This window comes from Schistocerca nitens, chromosome 2, assembly GCF_023898315.1.
Source record: "Schistocerca nitens isolate TAMUIC-IGC-003100 chromosome 2, iqSchNite1.1, whole genome shotgun sequence".
Classification (NCBI taxonomy): domain Eukaryota; kingdom Metazoa; phylum Arthropoda; class Insecta; order Orthoptera; family Acrididae; genus Schistocerca; species Schistocerca nitens.
The window spans coordinates 378,570,348-378,591,970 of NC_064615.1; positions in this window are offsets into that span (position 1 = coordinate 378,570,348).

The following is a 21,623-nucleotide window of genomic DNA, read 5'->3' on the forward strand; positions in this document are numbered from 1 at the left end:
TTAAAAGAAAGGCGTTTTTCGTTGCGGCGGAATCTTCTCACGAAATTCCAATTACCAACTTTCTCCTCCGAATGCGAAAATATTTTTTTGACACCGACCTAAATAGGGAGAAACCATCACCACAATAAAATGAGGGAAATTAGAGCTCGTACGGAAAGATATAGATGTTCGTTCTTTCCGCGCGCTGTACGAGATTGGAATAATAGAGAATTGTGAAAGTGGTTCGATGAACCCTCTGCCAGGCACTTAAATTTGATTTACAGAGGCTACATGTAGCTATAGATGTACATCTCTTTTCGAGACATTATCCATACAGTTCAACTGCACTTCCAAGTCTTTTGCCGTCTCTGACGCAGCTAAAACATCGTCGGGAAATCTCAACATTTTTATTTCTCCTCTTTGAACTGTAAGTCCCTTCCAAAATTTCTGCTTGGTTCCCTTAACTGTTAGCTCAATGTACAGACTGAATAACATCGGAGAAAGGCTACAAACCTGTCTCACTCCTGACTAGACTAGTACTACCCTTTCATGTCGAATGACTCTTATAATTGCAGTATGGTTTCCGTACATTTTGTAAATAACCTTTCGCTGGCTTCAGTTTATTCCAGGTATCTTCAGAATTTCTAAGAGTGTATTCCAGTTAACATTGTCAAATCATTTATCTACATCTACAAATGCTGTAAACATGGGATTGCGTTTCTTTAACTTATCTTGTATGATACGGCCAGAGCCGGTACTGCCTCAAATGTTCCTTCGTTTCTCTGTTATCTAAACTGTTCTTCCGCTTGGTCGGCTTCACCAGTTTCTCCAGTATTCTGTAAAGAATCCATGTCAGTATTTTGCAACAATGATTTATTAAACTGGTGGTTCGGTAGCATTCACACCTGTCTCCTTTGAAATAGTAATTAATAAATTCTGCTTGAAGCCTGAGGGAATTTCCCTTGTCTATGCTTGTCCAGTCCGAGCTCGTGGTCTTGCTCTAATGAATCTAATGTTCTTTCTTCCTGCACGAAAACTCTGGAATATAAAAACGTGTTCCACTGCTAAGTATCGTCGCTGCTGATATCCAAAGGCATAAAAGGAAAAAAATTACAATGTCATCAGCTGTACTTTAAATGTTCTACGTAATAATTACGTTCTCTCGTACAGACACGTCATCCAAATAATAGACAAATGCGCTAAAGAAGCATCCTAGTGTTTCCCATCCAGAAAACGTATCACTGTCACGCCAGTGAGCTCATATTATTCCTAACGTAGTGGAGAAATTGAAACACGTTGTTATCCGTCTTACTGGAAACATGTCCTTGGACTATGTTCGGAAACTGTAAAGTTATGAGAGTAACACCTAGTCTAAGGATCCTCTATGAACCATCCAATGCTGAAACAATAAGTCACTTAGGAAGATGTTAACGCTTGAAGTCCTAGAGATCCTCCTTCCGTTGCAAAGAAAATTATGCCTCGCAGATCACTTTTTCGATCGTCAGCGTAAAATTACGTGTAAGCGACTTCAACTACGGAGATGTACACTGAAATTAATTCTCTCTGTTTGTGACATGAAAGAACTGATTCCTAAAAAACGGCATAATAGTACATTAGTGTCGTATTTGCGCAACTGTAGCTTGTAGTTTTTGTCAACTTGTTGCTGTTGGAAGTGAACAGTTTCATTTCACTACAATAACTTCGAGCATAAAGTGACCAATTTCCTTTCAATACAAATACATACGCGCACAGATAAAAGGAAGCAGTACTTAACAACTATTCTGCGATGTTGAGACAAAATTTCGTAAGGCGTTTATATAAAAGCGAAATTTCAGAGTACCCAACAACGAGCGGTCAATCACCAGTCTACCACAAGGTGGCTTTCCGACTAATGATTTACGAAATATTCAGCTATTTCAGTCGTTCATTTCAGTTCTTGAGAATGTGTAAAGTTTCAAAGATATGGAAAAAAATACAACTCAATTGTTATCTATTACAACGACAAAGTGTCTTCGGGCCAAATGTAAATATACTTTCGAAGCCTTATTCAAATAATATCCTCAAGAGTTTTAAGTTATTTTAAACATAAAAAACGAGACGATGTTTTATGATAGAAACAGTGGCCTTAAGAACTAGTTAATTGCATTTTTGCATTATTTGAAGATTGAGCAGAGGATCGAAATGCACAGTTTGAACTAAAACGGGATTTTCTTTTCATCGCAAGGAAAGTACTTCCCATTGCACCACGATTTATCGTTACAATCTGTTACGACTAGTGACGAGCCGTCAAGCTTCCATGACGTATTGTTCGAATTATAAATGTCTCTGAAATAGTATCCTTTTATAGTGGATATTTTTTGGATATACGATGACGTACGGACGTGCTAGTACTTGATGTAAAATCAAAAGCGTGCTCGAATCCATGCTTCACGATTCCCTAGTGTCTACCGCCGATTCGGTATCACCTACTAGCTACTCCGTGCGTCATTACAGAAGATGTTCCGGGATGAATAGTAAACTTCTGAGGAAATGGTAGTATACGCTAATTCCGATAAAATATTCCATGTTGCATGGATCCAATATTTATTACTTACAGAGATACAGCTGTTAGAATGTAACCGAAACAAATACTCACAGAAGCTGTTATGCAAAGGTAAGCAGTTAAATCCAAAGTTTATAAAAATCAACTTCATCTCCAACTTCAATGTACTTACGAATTATTACATGAAGTTTCGGGAATCCAGTCGGATGACGTCGACTTCTTGCCACGATATTTCGGCTGACAACCATTCAGCCATCTTCAGGTGAATGATCTGCACTGGGTTGCTAGTTCACATCACTCATTTCATACCAAAATTGATGCGGATAAGCACGTGCAATGGCACTCGCTACATGAAGGACTTCTGTCAATTTTCACGCCCTCTTAGAATATTGCTCCATCTATGGCGGGCGCATATTTAATGGTGATACTGTATGCGCGCTCTTTTGGCGGAATGCGGACTCGCGGAGTTAAAATTCAGATGTCAGATTAGTAAAGTTCACTGTCGTTTGTCTTGTCCTTAGTCATAAAATACTTTCTGTCTCAAGATATTAAACAAAGTAACCAGGTCCCACGCCTTATCCAGTCGAAAGCAGCCATTAGGGGTAATTACATCTTCCGCAAACGTATTTCCTCCGATTTCTTAATAATTAAATTTCAGAAGGACTAGGATTTCCGTGACAGATCAATTCAGGGGATGTCCTGTGGAGATACAACGCTCGGCTATGGCTGACTTAGTGGCCTGCGAAAGGAGAGTGAGATTGTCGTGTAGCATCACCATCACACATACGCCCGCACCTCCTAGGTGGAGCAATATTGTTTGTTGCTCTTCAGAGGTGACGTAGGATTTCTTTTGTGAGGGCTGCACCATTCATAATCCGAACGAACAGTGCGTCTCTTGTGGTTGCTTGTACTTTGTACACTTCACCTTTCAATAATTTCAACAGGCAAAAATCCAAATATGTTAAACCACTGGGACCATGGTGGCCAAGAAATGTGATCGTTTTCGCTGATCCTTCTTCCGATGAATATTAGATTTTGATGCTGTGTCGCCTGCCGACTAGAATGTATAGGTGCCCCGTCATCTGCATCTACATGGCTACTCTGCAAATCACAGAGGTAGAGGGTTCATAGAACCACCTTCACACTAATTCTCTATTATTCCACTCTTGGATAACGCGTGAGAAAAAGAACACCTATACCTTTCCGTGCGAGCTCTAATTTCCCTTATTTTATTGTGATGATCGTTTCTCCCAATGTAAGTCGGCGTCAAAAAATATTTTCGCATTCCGAGGAGAAAGTAGGTGTTTGAAATTTTGTGAAAAGATCCTGCTTCAACGCAAAATACCTTTGTTTTAATGATTTCCACCCTTAGTCCTGTAACATGTCTGTGACACTCTCTGCCCTATTTCGCGATAGTACAAAACGTGCTGTCATTCACTGAACTTTGTCGATGTACTCCGTTGATCCTATTTGCTAAGGATCCCACACCGCCAACAGTACTCCAAAAGAGGACAGACTGGCGTAGTGTAGGCAGTCTCCTTAGTAGATCTCTTGCATCTTCTAAGTGTTCTACCAATAAAACGCAGTATTTCATTCGTCTTCTCGATATCATTTTCTATAAGCTCTTTCCAATTTGAGTTGTTTGTAATTTCTAGGTATTTGGTTGAAATTACGGCCATTAGATTTGATTGATTTATTGCGTAACCGAAATTTAACGGATTCTTTTTAGCATTCATGTTGGTGACCTCACACTTTTCATTATTTGCTGTCAATTGCCAATTTTCGCACCATACAGATATCTAAATCGTTTTACAGTCGCTTTTGATCTTCTGATGTCTTTGCTAGATGATAAATGGCAGCATTATCTGCAGACAACCTAAGACGGTTGCTCAGATTGTATCCTAAACCGTGAATAAAGGTAAGGAACAGCAGAGGGCATATTACACTACCTTGGGGAACATCAGACATCACTTCTGTTTTACTCGATGACTTTGGGTCACTTACTACGAGCTGTGATCTCTTCGGCACGAAATCACGAATCCAGTCACACGATACTCCATAGACACGAACGCAGTCTGGAGAGTGTAAGTACTCATCATTTTGCGTAATAAAATATTCTCGTCTCAGTACCACAGCCTACACCACGAGCCTGGGACACCCTGAGTGACATCCTAGAATGCAGTACGGGGTCCACTGTTCGACCATGGGACGGGGCAGCCTGCTCTGAGTTACGGGGAGCAGTAGTCGCCAGACCAGAGAGCTGCCCGCCTGCTGGGCAGAGGTCATGGCCGCCTCCACGGTAACTTCAGCTGCGCTCTCGCGCTGTTATCACGGTTGCAGCTGGAGACATTGCTGCACTATCAACAATGCCACCATCTATTGTTTCGCATGAGAGGTAACTGGATGCCTCCATTAAGCTGTTCCAAATATAGTATGGCAGAGAGCCGGAATAAAGAAGTTAATTAAACAAATCCACTTCGTCCTGAATCTCAATTCACTCTCCACAGGTGACAATCGATAGGTCATCTAACACAATGATCGCATAAGTAAACGGAGGGATAGAACTGAGGTAACATCCGATAGGTATGCAACACACATGATGTACAGTTAATGAGGTTATCATCTTACATATGATAGTCTGTGGTAGTCAACGGTAGTTCTACATTTCCAGTCATGAGTCAAAGTTACTTCATCAGTAAACAGTATTAATGGGATTATTAGGCAATTTACAATTATCCAATGACAAAATTACGTCCATCTACCTTCATTTCCTTCTCCGAGGTGCTGAATTCGCTGTAAATGATACGAATTGAGGCCGTGTATACATAATATCAGCATATTTTTATCTGTGCAACTCAGATCATGTAGAAGTTCTTCATTGGCTTTTTGGATGACTGCGTCCTACCAAGATAATAACGCCATCTACTTCACCTACACACTGTTCATTTGCACGTTTAGATGAGATATGCGTGCAGACTGAGGCACCTTGTCACGGTTTGCACAATTCCCCCCGTCGGAGATTCGAGTGCCTCCCTCGGGCATGGGTCTGTGTGCTGTCCTTAGCGTAAGTTAGTTTAAGTAAGATTAAGTAGTGTGTAAGCTTAGGGACCGATGACCTCAGCAGTTTGGTCCTATAGGATCTTACCACAAATTTCCAAATGTAGATGAGATATGACTGTTGGGCACTGCTCTAGTTTCACGCAGCTTAGTGAAAATACGAGTTAACGTTCTTGAATCTGGTACTCCGTGAGCAGGAAATCGTCACCATGTTATCAAAAGCAGCAGCGTGTCCGCTACAAGGACTTATTCAATATTTGTAAATGCGAGCAGCTTACTTATACTACACAGTAGAATCAGATAACAAAACACTATCACAAGAAATGCCGAAAATATCAGTTATGTAAACTCAAGCACAACTTCACAGCTGCAACTTCAAAACAAAAATGACAATCGATACATAAACCTGTAGCAAATTCAAGTATACCAGATCTCAGAAAGATATTATTGAAAACAGTTAGTTAATGAAGGCATTTTATAGCAGACAGTTTGTTTTTGCATTTGGAAGTAATTTGAAGAGGAGTGCATTCAGTTAATGATTGCAGGTACTTAACTTTGACAGCGTTGTCTCGAAGATGATTTCTTCTGTTGACCTGGTGTTATTAATCGTCCGGGTTTAAAAAAAATGGTTCAAATGGCTCTGAGCTCTGCTGAGGTAATTAGTCCCCTAGAACTTAGAACTAGTTAAACCTAACTAACCTAAGGACACCACAAACATCCATGCCCGAGGCAGGATTCGAACCTGCGACCGTAGCGGTCTTGCGGTTCCAGACTGCAGCGCCTTTAACCGCACGGCCACTTCGGCCGGCCGTCCGGGTTTACATCATTTCCTTGAATAAAACGCAAGTTTCCTTTATTGGCTGTTCATTCAACCCAAGAAAAAACGGTTCGAGTATTTTTAACATAGACGTTACATTCTATTTGCATCATAATAATAGTGAAATCAAACTCAGAGAAATAAAATTTTCTTCTATATAATCCAAATACCGAACAACAGTCAACAGCCGATAATCAAATACACTACTGGCCATTAAAATTGCTACACCAAGAAGAAATGCAGATGATAAACGGGTATTCATTGGACAAATATATTATACTAGAACTGACATGTGATTACATTTCCACGCAATTGGGGGCATAGATCCTGAGAAATAAGTACCCAGAACAACCATCTCTGGCCGTAATAACGGCCTTGATACGTCTGGGCATTGAGTCAAACAGAGCTTGGATAGCGTGTACAGGTAGAGCTGCCCATGCATCTTCAAAACGATACCACAGTTCATCAAGAGTAGTCACTGGCGTATTGTGCCGAGCCAGTTGCTCGGCCACCATTGACCAGACGTTTTCAATTGGTGAGAGATCTGTAGAAGGTGCTGGCCAGGGCAGCAGTCGAACATTCTATATTCAGAAAGGCCCGTACAGGACCTGCAACATGCGGTCGTGCATTTTCCTGCTGAAATGTAGGGATTCGCAGGGATCGAATGAAGGGTAGAGCCACGGGTCGTAACACATCTGAAATGTAACGTCCACTGTTCAAAGTGCCGTCAGTGCCTACAAGAGGTGACCGAGACGTGTAACCAATGGCACCCCATACCATCACGCCGGGTGATACGCCAGTATGGCGATGACGAATACACACTTCCAATGTGCGGTCACCGCGATGTCGCCAAACACGGATGCGACCATCTTGATGCTGTAAACAGAACCTGGATTCATCCGAAAAAATGACGTTTTGCCATTCGTGCACACAGGTTCATTGTTGAGTTCACCATCGCAGGCGCTCCTGTCTGTGATGCAGCGTCAAGGCTAACCTCAGCCATGGTCTCCGAGCTGATAGTTCATGCTGCTGCAAGCGTCGTCGAACTGTTCGTGCAGATGGTTGTTGTCTTGCAAACGTCCCCATCTGTTGACTCAGGGATCGAGACGTGGCTGCACGATCCGTTACAGCCATGCGGATAAGATGCCTGTCAACTCGACTGCTAGTAATACGAGGCCGTTGGGCTCCAGCACGGCGTTCCGTATTACCCTCCTGAAGCTACCGATTCCATATTTTGCTAACAGTCATTGGATCTAGACCAACGCGAGCAGCAATGTCGCGATACGATAAACCGTAATCGCGATAGGCTACAATCCGATCTTTATCAAAGTCGGTAACGTGATGGTATGCATTTCTCCTCCATACATGAGGCATCACAACAACGCTTCACCAGACAACGCCGGTCAACTGCTGTTTGTGTATGAGAAATCGGTTGGGAACTTTCCTCATGTCAGCACGTTGTAGGTGTCGCCACCGGCGCCAACCTTGTGTGAATGCTCTTAGAAGGTAATCATTTGCATATCACAGCATCTTCTTACTATCGGTTAAATTTCGCCTCTGTAGCACGTCATCTTCGTGGTGTAGCAATTTTAATGGCCAGTAGTGTAGTTCCACGTTACAACTTCAATAAAACATTTCCCTCCTCACCTATCGTTACATGCACCGACGCGCCCATGCTTCCAAAACTAAAGATACACAATCATTTAAGACAGGCTTCCAAGAAGATACGATGGTACGAAAATATAAACTGCGACATTAGCTTTTGCACATCAGTGGGTATTAATTATGCGTTATTGAAAATACGATTTACATTATCATATGTCCAGTCATATTAATGTGACTATCGTCTATGTTGGACGTCAACGTGTTATAACCTTTGACAGACGGCAGGTGGCAGCACTAGCAGTGAAGGGTATATAAAGCGTCTCGGAGGACGCGGATAACAGTACAGTCGTTGTCGTAATGTCAAAAGGATGCGATTTATATGACGTCCAAAAGGGGCATGATCATTGGCTTTCGGGCCAAGGGTGGAAGCATTTCCGACACGGCAAACTTTGTAAACTGTTCGCGTGTGGCCGCGGTGAAACTATACCGTGCCTGGCAGAATGGCGCCATCCAAAGCTGATGCGGAGGCAAATATGGTGCACCACAGCCATAGATGACAGGTGTGAACGACGGCTGCGGAATAGACGTGCAACTGTTGAGCAACTGACCGCCCAGATGAAATAAGGGCTACCAACAGAGCCTCCTCAAAGACCGTTCAGCGAAAGTTGCTACGTATGCGTCTCCACAGCAGGCTCCTGGTTCATGCGCCCAAGCTGACTGCTCTTCGTCGGCGACGAAGGCTGGAATTTCCACGTCAGTACTGGACGTCCACTGAGCGGCGACAGGTGGTCTTTTCAGATGAATCACATTTTATGCTTCATCGAACAGATGGCCGTTGGCGTGTACGGCTTGGAACGTCTGAAAGCGTCCTGGCAACCAGGAGAGAGCGTTATCGCCTGGGGAATGTTTCCATGTCATTTCCTCGGCGATCTCGTTATTCTGGTAGGCACAGTGGACCAACGAAAGTATGTTTCTATAATTCAGGATCATGTCCATGCAGTTTGGTTTTCCTTGCAAGATGGCCTCTACCAGAAGGACAATGCAACGTGACAAACAGCTCCCAGTGTACATGAGTGATTCCAAGAGTTCCAGGACGAGTTTTCTGAACTCTCCTGGCCACCAATATCACCGGTCTGTAACGCTGTCTTAATCTACGGGACCACCTTGATCAAGCTGTTCATGCCTTGGATTCTCAACGAAAAGCGTAGCGTATCTGGCCAAGCCACTGGAGTCAACATGGCTCCACATCCCTGTCGATAGCTTCGGGAGACTCACTGACACCCTTACTGCACGTCTCGCAAACGGTCCGCGCTGCAGAAGGTGGTTATTCAGGTTTTTGACAGGTGGTTACATTAATGGGACTTGACAGTGTAGATTCAGTTATTGTTTCTATTCAGTTTAATTTTAAATCAAATGTAAACTACCTGGATGACTATTCCTCTCGTAGCTACTACGTTTACAGCTTTAAATAAGAAACCAGCCTGCAAGTAACCGAAGGTCAAGCGGAGATAACGGGTTTCCCTACCAGAACCGACAGACACGTACGTTTACAAAGAACGGCACCGGAAACTTTGCTTTAGAAATCAGAGATCGATAGGTTCAGTACTAGTCACAGAGCATCGGCCAAGAATCACCATAAACTGGAGTACCAACGTGTGAAATGAAATGTCTCTCTGTAACAAATAAAACATGGGAACATGTATGGTATGATTTATTCGAATTAGTCAATACTACCACATCGTAAAACATTTGCTATTCCTTCTGAAACACGCCGTGTACCGTAGAAACAACTATTCTAGAAGGACACCATCTCTGCAGATCCTAATTAAAGGTGCATGGAAACGTGATGATCGTCAATATCGAGTTGGAACTGATCGTGGCAATAAATAATCAGGAAACTGGAGCAGTTGATCAATTGGTGCAAATCCAAGATGTTCCGAACATCTTTCTGCCTTGTAGTAGTCCTAAATAAGAGAACCCTTTCATTATTATTACTTTCTTCGATAAAAGAGACGACAAACCGAAAAATATTTGTATTTAATTTGAGAATATGTACTGTCCAGTCACATTAAGGTTTTTTTAATTTAATCGTATGGCTAGGGCCCTCCGTCGGGCAGCCCGTTCCCGTTCGCCGGGAGCCCGTTTCAATGTGACGCCACTTCGGCGACCTGCAGTCGATGAGGATGATAGGATGATGAGGACAACACAATACACAGTCCCTGGGGGGAGAAAATTCCATGACCCAGCCTGGAATCGAACCCGGGCCCAGAGCTTGAACAATTCATCGCGCTGACCATTCAGCTACAGGGGGCGGACCATATTAAGGTGACCACCTGTCAAAAACCTGAATAATCACCTTCTGCAGGTCGAATGGCTTGCGAAACGTGCAGGAAGAGTGTCAGTAAGGTTCTGGAAGGTACTGACAAAGATATGGAGCCGTGTCAACTCCGGTGACACGGCCAGCTGCAATAGGTTTCTCGGTTGAGGATCCCTGGTGCGAACAGCCTGATCGAGGTGGTCCCACAGATTCTCAACTGGGTTTTAATTCAGGGAGTCTGGTGACCAGGGGAGTACGGTAAACGTTCCTCGTGGTCTTCGTACCACGCACGTACACTGCGAGATGTATGACACGTTGCGTTGCCCTGCTGGTAGATACCAACATGCCGAGGAAAAAGAAACTGAATTTAGGGGGTGCACATGCTCCCCAAGAATATATGCATGCTTACATTGATGCTTTGTGGTTTCCAGAATGGTGGGATCATCCAGGGAATGCCACGAAAATATTCCCCAGACCATAACGCTCTTCTGGGTGTTTGCTTCCAGACTTTTAAAGCCATGCGTGCCAATGGCCACCAGTACGATTGAGCAAAGGACGTGATTCTTCTGAAAAGACCATATATCACCAATCAGCGAAGTCGAGCCTTTCTCGTCGTTGAACAGCAGTCAACATGGGTGTATAAACCTGGCGCCTGCTGCGGACGCCCATACGCAGCAACCTTCGCTGAACGGTCGTTGAGGAGACACTGTTGGTAGCACTGGGCTGTTAGTTTCTCAACAGCATCATGTTGCCATGTACGGTATACTTTAACCACGGCGGCACGTGAACATTTACAATCGTTTCGGGAATGCTGCCATCTTTGGCCTGAAAGCCAATGATCATGCCCTTTTGGACGTCAGATTAACCGCGCCATTTTGGCATTACGAGAGCGTCTACACTGTTTTCCGCGTCCCTCCAGCACACTTTATATATCCTCCACTGTCAGGGCTGCCATCTGCTGTCTGTGAGTGACTATTGCATGTTGACGCTGAACATAGGCAGTGGTCATACTAATGTAATATTAATGTAACTTGACTGTGTATGTATGTCGTCGTAATAAGAGTATTAGTTGGCCAACTGTTGGCCAGACGCAAACCCAATTTCCTAAAGGAACAAGATCAGTCGAATTATCAGTCCGTGTGCCGTCCGATAGTCGCGCAGCTTTGCCGTCAGAGCCGCGATGACGCCGGACTGCTGCAGACGGCGGCCCAGCTGAGAGGACCCTTTTGCCACGAGGTGCTGGCACCGGGCCAGCCCTGGCTGCGGCGGTCAGGACACTGCTGCCTCGGTCCCGCCACACTGCCGCGCTGTGCCCTTGCCGAACCAGGACGTGCCTCTCCGAGCTGACCCATACCGCTTCAAACCAGAGAGTTGCGTCAATGCACCATCAAAAACACGCGTCCTAGCACAGAAGCACTTAGCAGCTCCACGTGATGACGGCAAACGTGAGGTTTACGATCCAGTGGGGTTCCAATAAGCAGCCAATTTAGGCATCAGGCAGAATAGTGTAGTGAATTAGACCCATATCGACATTCGAATTTTTTTTTTTTTAAATAGCAGAACGGTTATTACGACGCCACTTTAGACAATTCAGTAGCCCACAGATCTGTAACTGAACAGAAGCTCCGCCACTAATGACAGCCGGCCGGGGTGGCCGAGCAATTCTAAGCGCTACAATCTGGAACCGCGCTACCAATACAGTCGCAGGTTCGAATCCTGCCTCGGGCATGTATGTGTGTGACGTTCTTAGGTTAGTTAGGTTTAAGTAGTTCTAAGTTCTAGGGAACTGATGACCTCAGCAGTTAAGTCCCATAGTGCTCAGAGCCATTAGAACCATTTTTTGAACTAATGACAGCTGGCGCGGAAAGGTGTCCGTTCTCCTCGTTTTTCCCTAAATTGCGCAATACAATTAAAGGATTACTTTTTCTAAACCGCGCAGTTTTCTCCCATTGCGATGCATAAGTTTCAAATTTGACTCAAAGGTGTTTCCAGCCTTCCTCTAAAGTGGTGCCAAAACGGGGCTGTCTCGGGTTCGGCGATGCTTCAGACAGCAATGCGTCCACATCTACATCTACATATATACTCCACTAGCCACCAAGCGGTGTGTGGCGGAGGGCACAATTCGCGTCAAAGTCATATTTCCCCCCCTCCGTTCCACTCGCGGATCGCGCGAGGGAAAAACGACTGTCTGAACGCCTCAGCACGAACTCTGATTTCCCTTATCTTTGAATGGTGATCACTGCGCGATTTGAAAGTTGGTGGTAATAATATACGCTCTACATCCTCGGTGAAGATCGGATTTCGGAATGTAGTGAACGGCCCCTTTCGTTTAGTGCGCCGTCTATCTGCAAGTGTGTCCCACTTCAAACTTTTTATGAGATTTGTAACGCTCTCGCGATAGTTAAATGTACCAGTCGCGAAACTTGCCGCTCTTCTTTGGACCTTCTCAATTTCTTGAATCACACCCAACTGGTAAGGGTCCCGAACAGACGAACAATACTCTAAAAATGGACGGACTAACGTATTGTAAGCTATTTCCTTTGTTGAAGGACTCTACCAATAAACAGCAATCTAGAATTCGCCTTAACCGTTACTTGTGTAATCTGATCATTCCATTTGAGATCATTTCGAATAGTCACACCCAGATACTTGACGGATGATACCACTCCCAAAGGCAGGGCATTTATTTTGTATTCGTACATTAATGGGGATTTTCGCCTTGTTATACACACTAGGTTACACTTACTAATATTGAGAGATAACTGCCAGTCATTACACCACGCATTTATTTTCTGCACATCCTCATTGATTTGTTCACAATTCTCGTGTGATACTACTTTCCTGTAGACTACAGCATCATCTGCAAACAGTCTAATGCCGCTGTCAGTACCATCAACCAGATCGTTTATGTAAATCGTAATAAGCAGCGCACCTGTTACGCTGGCCTGGGGCACACCTGAAGTTACGCTTGTTTCCCTTGAAGTCACCCCGTTCAGGACGACATACTGCTCCCTGTCCGTTAGGAAATTTTCTATCCATCCGCATATGTCAGCGGATAGACCGTAAGCGCGTCCTTTTTGGAACAAGCGACAGTGCGGAACTGAGTCGAACGCCTTTCGAAAGTCGAGAAATATGGCATTAACCTGGGAGCCGGTATCCAGAGCCTGTTGTATATCACGCACAAAGAGGGCGAGCTGTGTCTCGCATGACCGCTGTTTCCTAAAACTGTGCTGGTTTCTGCAGATAAGCTTCTGAGAGTCTAGGAAGGTCATTATGTCTCAACACATGATTCTACAGCAAGTTGATGTCAGTGAAATTGGCCGGTAATTATGTGCATCCGATTTTCTACCCTTTTTATAGATTTCTATGACCTGTCTTCTTCCAGTCCCGTGGAACTTTCCGCTGTTCCAATGATCTGCGAAAATAGCCCACAGTTCAGAAGTTCACATGATGTGTAAGCTGAGTCAGTGATGTCACACTAATTGGTACTAAATTTCACCATAGTTCTGCCCAACACAACCGTAGACATGTCATACAATGAGAAGGTAGACACAGCTCCTCTTACCCATGTTTCATATCTTCTTTGAACGTGTAACTGTCAAGAACTTCGACACCAATTAAAACTCGCGGTTGCTCTGGCGCCTGAAGGTAGGCAAACCCACCTAAGGGGTCTCGAAAAGGTTGCATAATCCTCAGGCGCTGGAGCAACCTCAAGGCTGAATTGGTATCGATGTTTCAGATAGGCGTATTTTTAAAGTGTTCAGCAATGATGTGTGGGTGGCACCAAGGGTGTTGCCGAACTGAAAGGACCTCTCGACGTTTTATTCACGCACACGTTAACGTTGCGTTCCGCATGATCGCTCCACAGGAGCGTTCGAAACAAGGGAGCTGAAAAGTATATGAACACCTTTTGCTGCTTCGGGTCACGTTCAGCTTTCTTCGAATGGTTTTAAAGGGTCCTTACTGGTTCCACTCTGTATACCAGAGCAAAAGTTCTGGTCGCACTACATTGCAATGGCTTCAGACCGCGTTCAGTGCGGCTGCAGCCCCACGATGTACTTAGTGTAGTACTGAAACGCCGAGGGGATGGCCACAGTGCACAATGTTGTTAAGAACGTCGTCCTACTGCTCATCGCACTGCGAACTCTCGAAATTGGTGGGAATGAACGCCGCAAGTGAAGGGGTGGTTTCAGAGACGTCCTTTATGGCAACACCTGACGTCTTTTCGTGGCTATTCTGCGCGGCGTTGTGCCTGCGATGTCTTTTAGGACAGCCACAAGAGAGCTGTGTGATTCACTAGATGGCGTGATTCACACTTTCATCGCACAGGCGTCAAAAGAAGGGGTCGAAATATGGGTAAGAGGGGGTGTGGCCCCCTTCGCATCGTGTGACACGAAAGGCGGCATTGGGCAGAATGGTGATGAAGTTTGGTGGCAATGTAAAATCATTAACCCACCTTACAACTCATCAACTTGTGAGCTTTGGGTTCTTTTTCGCACGCGTCGACAACTTACTGTTTGAAGTGTCACCGAGCCTTAGGGTGAAGTCGCGGGGCGCCACTCTTTTGGATCGTTAGAGAGGAACGTTGGAGGCATCTTCGAATCACATTTCAAACTTACGCGTCGTAGATAACTACGCGGTTTCGAAAGAGTGACCCTTTAATTTTGTGTTGCGCAGTGTAGATGTCTTCTTTATGTTCTGTTATTCTAGAATCTAACAACTGTTTAACGTGCAATTTAAGCCGTGGAATTTGGGTAACTGTTTCATGAGAGTGGATGATATTTGTCGACAGTATAGACGTTCCTTCATTTCAACTTCAAGCTTGATACGAATAAGCCGCTTAACTGCTTTGATTTACAGAAAATCTATATTACTAGATTAATGTGAAAGAAACACTAAACTATAAACGTTTTTCTTAGGGGTCAGTTATGTTTTAACCGTTACCTTATCTAACACACTGCCTGGTAAGATAAGGAAAGCACCCAAAAGACATGATCAGAAGTCAATCTAACTTCATACAGCATCGTAGGGTAAGTAGATAATTAGAGTTGCAACCCAATGACATTAGTGTTTGTTCTGTGTTTAGTGTTGTCACAAGAATGGTAGAGTACATAAGTGACATGAACAACGTCAGATACTGAGTCGACGAAATAGCTCACGTATGCCCATAGGACCCTGACATCCGGGCATTCACTATTCCTTCATGAATCACGCCGGGAGAAAGTTGAAGAACCATACGTAGTGAGCTGTCACTCTGAAGGACACAGAGGTTCCGCTTACTCCCGTGAGGCAACGTTATCAGGACCTGACTGAGTTTCAAAGAGGACAAGAAGGCCGGCTGGTCGAATCGCGCTATATTCAGATTTTCTGGGCGCTCGGGTGTAAATGCCACAAGACGTCGGATTTCATGGGAACATGAGGGCAGGCATAATCATCGTCAAGGTTCCAATAGACCATATCTGACCGCCACAAGGGAGGATTAGCGTGTTGTGCACCAAGCACATCTTAGTTCCTTCATATCTGCGCATACCTTCCGAAAACAAATAATGGACTTCCTGCATCATTCAGTGTCACCATAGGTCGGAGACGAGCGACAGCCAAACTGCCGTGACCGGGAAGCATGGACTGCTGATGAATGGCATCGCACTGTGTTAAGTGATAAATCGCGGTCTGCGCTAACCTGTATGACGAGTACGATGGCGATCTGGGGAGAGGTCCCAACCTTTCAGTGTTTTGGAGCTGTATTCCTGTGTTACTGTGGTTAGTGATCAGGTATGATTTCAGCTCGCAGTTGATGGCATTCAAGGGTCTCCGAGGGCACAGCGGCACGTCATGTGTTATCTCTCATACGACAGTACCGCGGCGCCACTTTTCAACCGGGAAATACTCGTTCACATATGGCACGTGTCTGTGTGAACTGTCTGCGTGATGTTAAGATACTTCCGTGGCCAGCAAGATCCCCAGATCCGTCAACAATACCACATACAGTGGCGATCCAAAACAAAACCTGCTTAACAGCTTGTTTGTCTGTCTTTGGAACGAAATACAGCACTGATCCTGCGCATCAGGGATCCGACAGTTTGTTGGTAGACTTGTAGAGGTATGTGGCATCAGATCTCTACTCACAGGTCATGTAACTAACTCTCGTAAATAATGGGCCGCTGATCTGAGTAAGCGGTAATGGAGTCCGATAGTGACACAGATGGGTTCCATAAGATTTACATCAGGTGAATTTGGTCTCCGAGACATCAACGCGAGTTCACTACAGTGCTCCTCAAACTACTGTAGCACGGTTCTGGCTCCGAGAAACGGACAGTTATATTGCTGAAAGGTGACATCGCCGTCGGGGAGGACATCAAGAATGAAAGGATGAAAGTGGTTCTCAGATGTCAGCGGGTCTTCAGTTACTACCACAGGTCCCATGCAAGCGCAGGAGAATGTTGTAACGGCTCCATGTGAGCCGCTACATGGCTTGTTACAAGAGTCACATGCTCAAAACATACCTCGGTGCCCTTCCGGCACTCAGGGAATTTTAATCCGGAATTATATTATCACTCATAGTCTGAAAATGTGAATGCGGGTCGTCTGCTGACGACGGGTGGGCTGTCTGCTGTCGTTTCTCTGAATATGGAGATGCAGTCTAGCCAACCATTGCATCAAGTAGAGTGCGACTGCACTGGACCAGAGACACATAAGTTCCCCGCACGTTAGCAGGTCCCGTTAAGTTGGCAAATAGCCGCTGTTCAGACTCTCTGAGCCCTTCCGGCCACCGTGTGTGGACCCCGGACGAGGGGAGACGGTTAGGCATTCCCTGCCGAGACTCTGGTCGGTATAGACGCTCTTCGTGATGGCTCCTATAGTCATCTTATTTAGGACATATAGTCAGGTTGGATACAACTGTTATTTTTCTTTTGGTACCACTGATGACGGCCCAGCATTTCATATAACCGTAACATTAAGTAAAGTGAGTGATCAAGGAGTTATTTTCATGATTTTATTAAATAAAATGTTGTTGTTATATAAAATTCTTTGTCTAACAGCAACTTCTTATTTCCGTTACCATTCCAGTTAAGTTATTAAGACTTTTAATTTAAAGGTAACCAATAATCAGAAATTTTGTAGTGATATTTGCTCATGCAAACGGTCGTAGGCGTCTTTCACAAAAGATACAGGTGCCATTTTCAAGTTGAGGATGCCTGCCAAGGCTTTGAGGAAGGCAAGTATCATGGAATGTCTCCCATAGCATAATAATGCTCCCACCAGCCTGCGTCCGTGGTGCGCTGCACGTTTCGAGCCGCGGCTCACATCGATGACGGCGTTCGTGGTGACGACCAGAGACCTCTTGTAGTAAAAAGTGTGATTCACCCGAAGACCCGACACGTTTTCATTGATCAATGGTCGAATATCGATACTCCCCTGTCCATTGCAGTCGTAACTGAAGATGTCGTTCGGTCAGCATGTGAATACTAGGCGTAGTCTGCTGCGGAGCTCCTAGTTCAACAATGTACGATAGACGGTGTGCTCCGAAGCACTTGTAGGTGCACCCGCATTAGTGATGCCTAAATGCCACAAATCACCATCTATCCTAGTTTACAGAGGAGGCAAGTCTCAGCACCCTATGTTCTGCGAAGAGTCGTGGAGTCCAACCATTTAGCGACATCGTTCAAATGGTTCCGAGCACTATGCGACTTAACTTCTGAGGTCATCTGTCGCCTAGAACTTAGAACTACTTAAACCTAACTAACCTAAGGACATCACACACATCGATGCCCGAGGCAGGATTCGAACCTGCGACCGTAGCGGTCGCTGGGTTCCAGACTGTAGCGCCTAGAACCGCACGGCCACTACGGCCGGCACCATTTAGCGCCTACTGGTAGTTTCACAGCCCTTCTACCTCTTTTCGTAGATGCTCACGACAGAAACACAGGAATATTCGACCATCTTCGCTGTTTTCGCGATACTCGTTCAAAAGCTCTGCGTAATAATAATCTGCTCTTTGCCAAAGTCGCTTAACTCAATGAATTTCCCCATTCCCAGACCATATCTTCGCAAGGGTGATCCCCCGTCCGCGTCTGCTCCGCTAACATACTTTTGTTCCCGCGTCACGTGCCTCCAACACCACCGGACGGCATCCGACTTCGCGGTGGGCAGTGGTCATAATGTTTTGGCTTATCGGTGCATGTGTCATTCCGTTCGAGCATCAGTATCATAGATATCAGTTGCAACATATGTGAGCCAGCCTCACTCAGCAAAAGAGGGCATCTTGACACCCTTCCCAGCCGAATCTGTGCTTACACGCTTTCAACCTGTGAAAATTCATTTCGTTCCCTCTTACCCTTCAACATGCTTCGCTTTTTTTCCGAGAGTGTGATTTTCCAGTTTCAGAAGTGACGTTATTATTTAATATTTTACGTGTACCAAGCTAGTAGGATATTTTCTGTAATGATATAATACGCTGAGGAAGTAATTTTCATTTGAGCAAAGTTTTTGCTATAATAACTTGTGAACAGTTGATTAGTGTGGAGTGGGAGTCAGAGCATGAGAAAGAGTATATATACACTCCTGGAAATGGAAAAAAGAACACATTGACACCGGTGTGTCAGACCCACCATACTTGCTCCGGACACTGCGAGAGGGCTGTACAAGCAATGATCACACGCACGGCACAGCGGACACACCAGGAACCGCGGTGTTGGCCGTCGAATGGCGCTAGCTGCGCAGCATTTGTGCACCGCCGCCGTCAGTGTCAGCCAGTTTGCTGTGGCATACGGAGCTCCATCGCAGTCTTTAACACTGGTAGCATGCCGCGACAGCGTGGACGTGAACCGTATGTGCAGTTGACGGACTTTGAGCGAGGGCGTATAGTGGGCATGCGGGAGGCCGGGTGGACGTACCGCCGAATTGCTCAACACGTGGGGCGTCAGGTCTCCACAGTACATCGATGTTGTCGCCAGTGGTCGGCGGAAGGTGCACGTGCCCGTCGGCCTGGGACCGGACCGCAGCGACGCACGGATGCACGCCAAGACCGTAGGATCCTACGCAGTGCCGTAGGGGACCGCACCGCCACTTCCCAGCAAATTAGGGACACTGTTGCTCCTGGGGTATCGGCGAGGACCATTCGCAACCGTCTCCATGAAGCTGGGCTACGGTCCCGCATACCGTTAGGCCGTCTTCCGCTCACGCCCCAACATCGTGCAGCCCGCCTCCAGTGGTGTCGCGACAGGCGTGAATGGAGGGACGAATGGAGACGTGTCGTCTTCAGCGATGAGAGTCGCTTCTGCCTTGGTGCCAATGATGGTCGTATGCGTGTTTGGCGCGCGTGCAGGTGAGCGCCACAATCAGGACTGCATACGACCGAGGCACACAGGGCCAACACCCGGCATCATGGTGTGGGGAGCGATCTCCTACACTGGCCGTACACCACTGGTGATCGTCGAGGGGACACTGAATAGTGCACGGTACATCCAAACCGTCATCGAACCCATCGTTCTACCATTCCTAGACCGGCAAGGGAACTTGCTGTTCCAACAGGACAATGCACGCCCGCATGTATCCCGTGCCACCCAACGTGCTCTAGAAGGTGTAAGTCAACTACCCTGGCCAGCAAGATCTCCGGATCTGTCCCCCATTGAGCATGTTTGGGACTGGGGTCTGCACGTCCAGCACGAACGCTGGTCCAACTGAGGCGCCAGGTGGAAATGGCATGGCAAGCCGTTCCACAGGACTACATCCAGCATCTCTACGATCGTCTCCATGGGAGAATAGCAGCCTGCATTGCTGCGAAAGGTGGATATACACTGTACTAGTGCCGACATTGTGCATCCTCTGTTGCCTGTGTCTATGTGCCTGTGGTTCTGTCAGTGTGATCATGTGATGTATCTGACCCCAGGATTGTGTCAATAGAGTTTCCCCTTCCTGGGACAATGAATTCACGGTGTTCTTATTTCAATTTCCAGGAGTATATATACACTCACATGATCACACTGACAGAACCACAGGCACATAGACACAGGCAACAGAGCATGCACAATGTCGGCACTAGTACAGTGTATATCCACCTTTCGCAGCAATGCAGGCTGCTATTCTCCCATGGAGACGATCGTAGAGATGCTGGATGTAGTCCTGTGGAACGGCTTGCCATGCCATTTCCACCTGGCGCCTCAGTTGGACCAGCGTTCGTGCTGGACGTGCAGACCGCGTGAGACGACGCTTCATCCAGTCCCAAACATGCTCAATGGGGGACAGATCCGGAGATCGTGCTGGCCAGGGTAGTTGACTTACACCTTCTAGAGCATGTTGGGTGGCACGGGATACATGCGGACGTGCATTGTCCTGTTGGAACAGCAAGTTCCCTTGCCGGTCTAGGAATGGTAGAACGATGGGTTCGATGACGGTTTGGATGTACCGTGCACTATTCAGTGTCCCCTCGACGATCACCAGTGGTGTACGGCCAGTGTAGGAGATCGCTCCCCACACCATGATGCCGGGTGTTGGCCCTGTGTGCCTCGGTCGTATGCAGTCCTGATTGTGGCGCTCACCTGCACGCGCGCCAAACACGCATACGACCATCATTGGCACCAAGGCAGAAGCGACTCTCATCGCTGAAGACGACACGTCTCCATTCGTCCCTCCATTCACGCCTGTCGCGACACCACTGGAGGCGGGCTGCACGATGTTGGGGCGTGAGCGGAAGACGGCCTAACGGTGTGCGGGACCGTAGCCCAGCTTCATGGAGACGGTTGCGAATGGTCCTCGCCGATACCCCAGGAGCAACAGTGTCCCTAATTTGCTGGGAAGTGGCGGTGCGGTCCCCTACGGCACTGCGTAGGATCCTACGGTCTTGGCGTGCATCCGTGCGTCGCTGCGGACCGGTCCCAGGTCGACGGGCACGTGCACCTTCCGCCGACCACTGGCGACAACATCGATGTACTGTGGAGACCTGACGCCCCACGTGTTGAGCAATTCGGCGGTACGTCCACCCGGCCTCCCGCATGCCCACTATACGCCCTCGCTCAAAGTCCGTCAACTGCACATACGGTTCACGTCCACGCTGTCGCGGCATGCTACCAGTGTTAAAGACTGCGATGGAGCTCCGTATGCCACGGCAAACTGGCTGACACTGACGGCGGCGGTGCACAAATGCTGCGCAGCTAGCGCCATTCGACGGCCATCACCGTGGTTCCTGGTGTGTCCGCTGTGCCGTGCGTGTGATCATTGCTTGTACAGCCCTCTCGCAGTGTCCGGAGCAAGTATGGTGGGTCTGACACACCGGTGTCAATGTGTTCTTTTTTCCATTTCTAGGAATA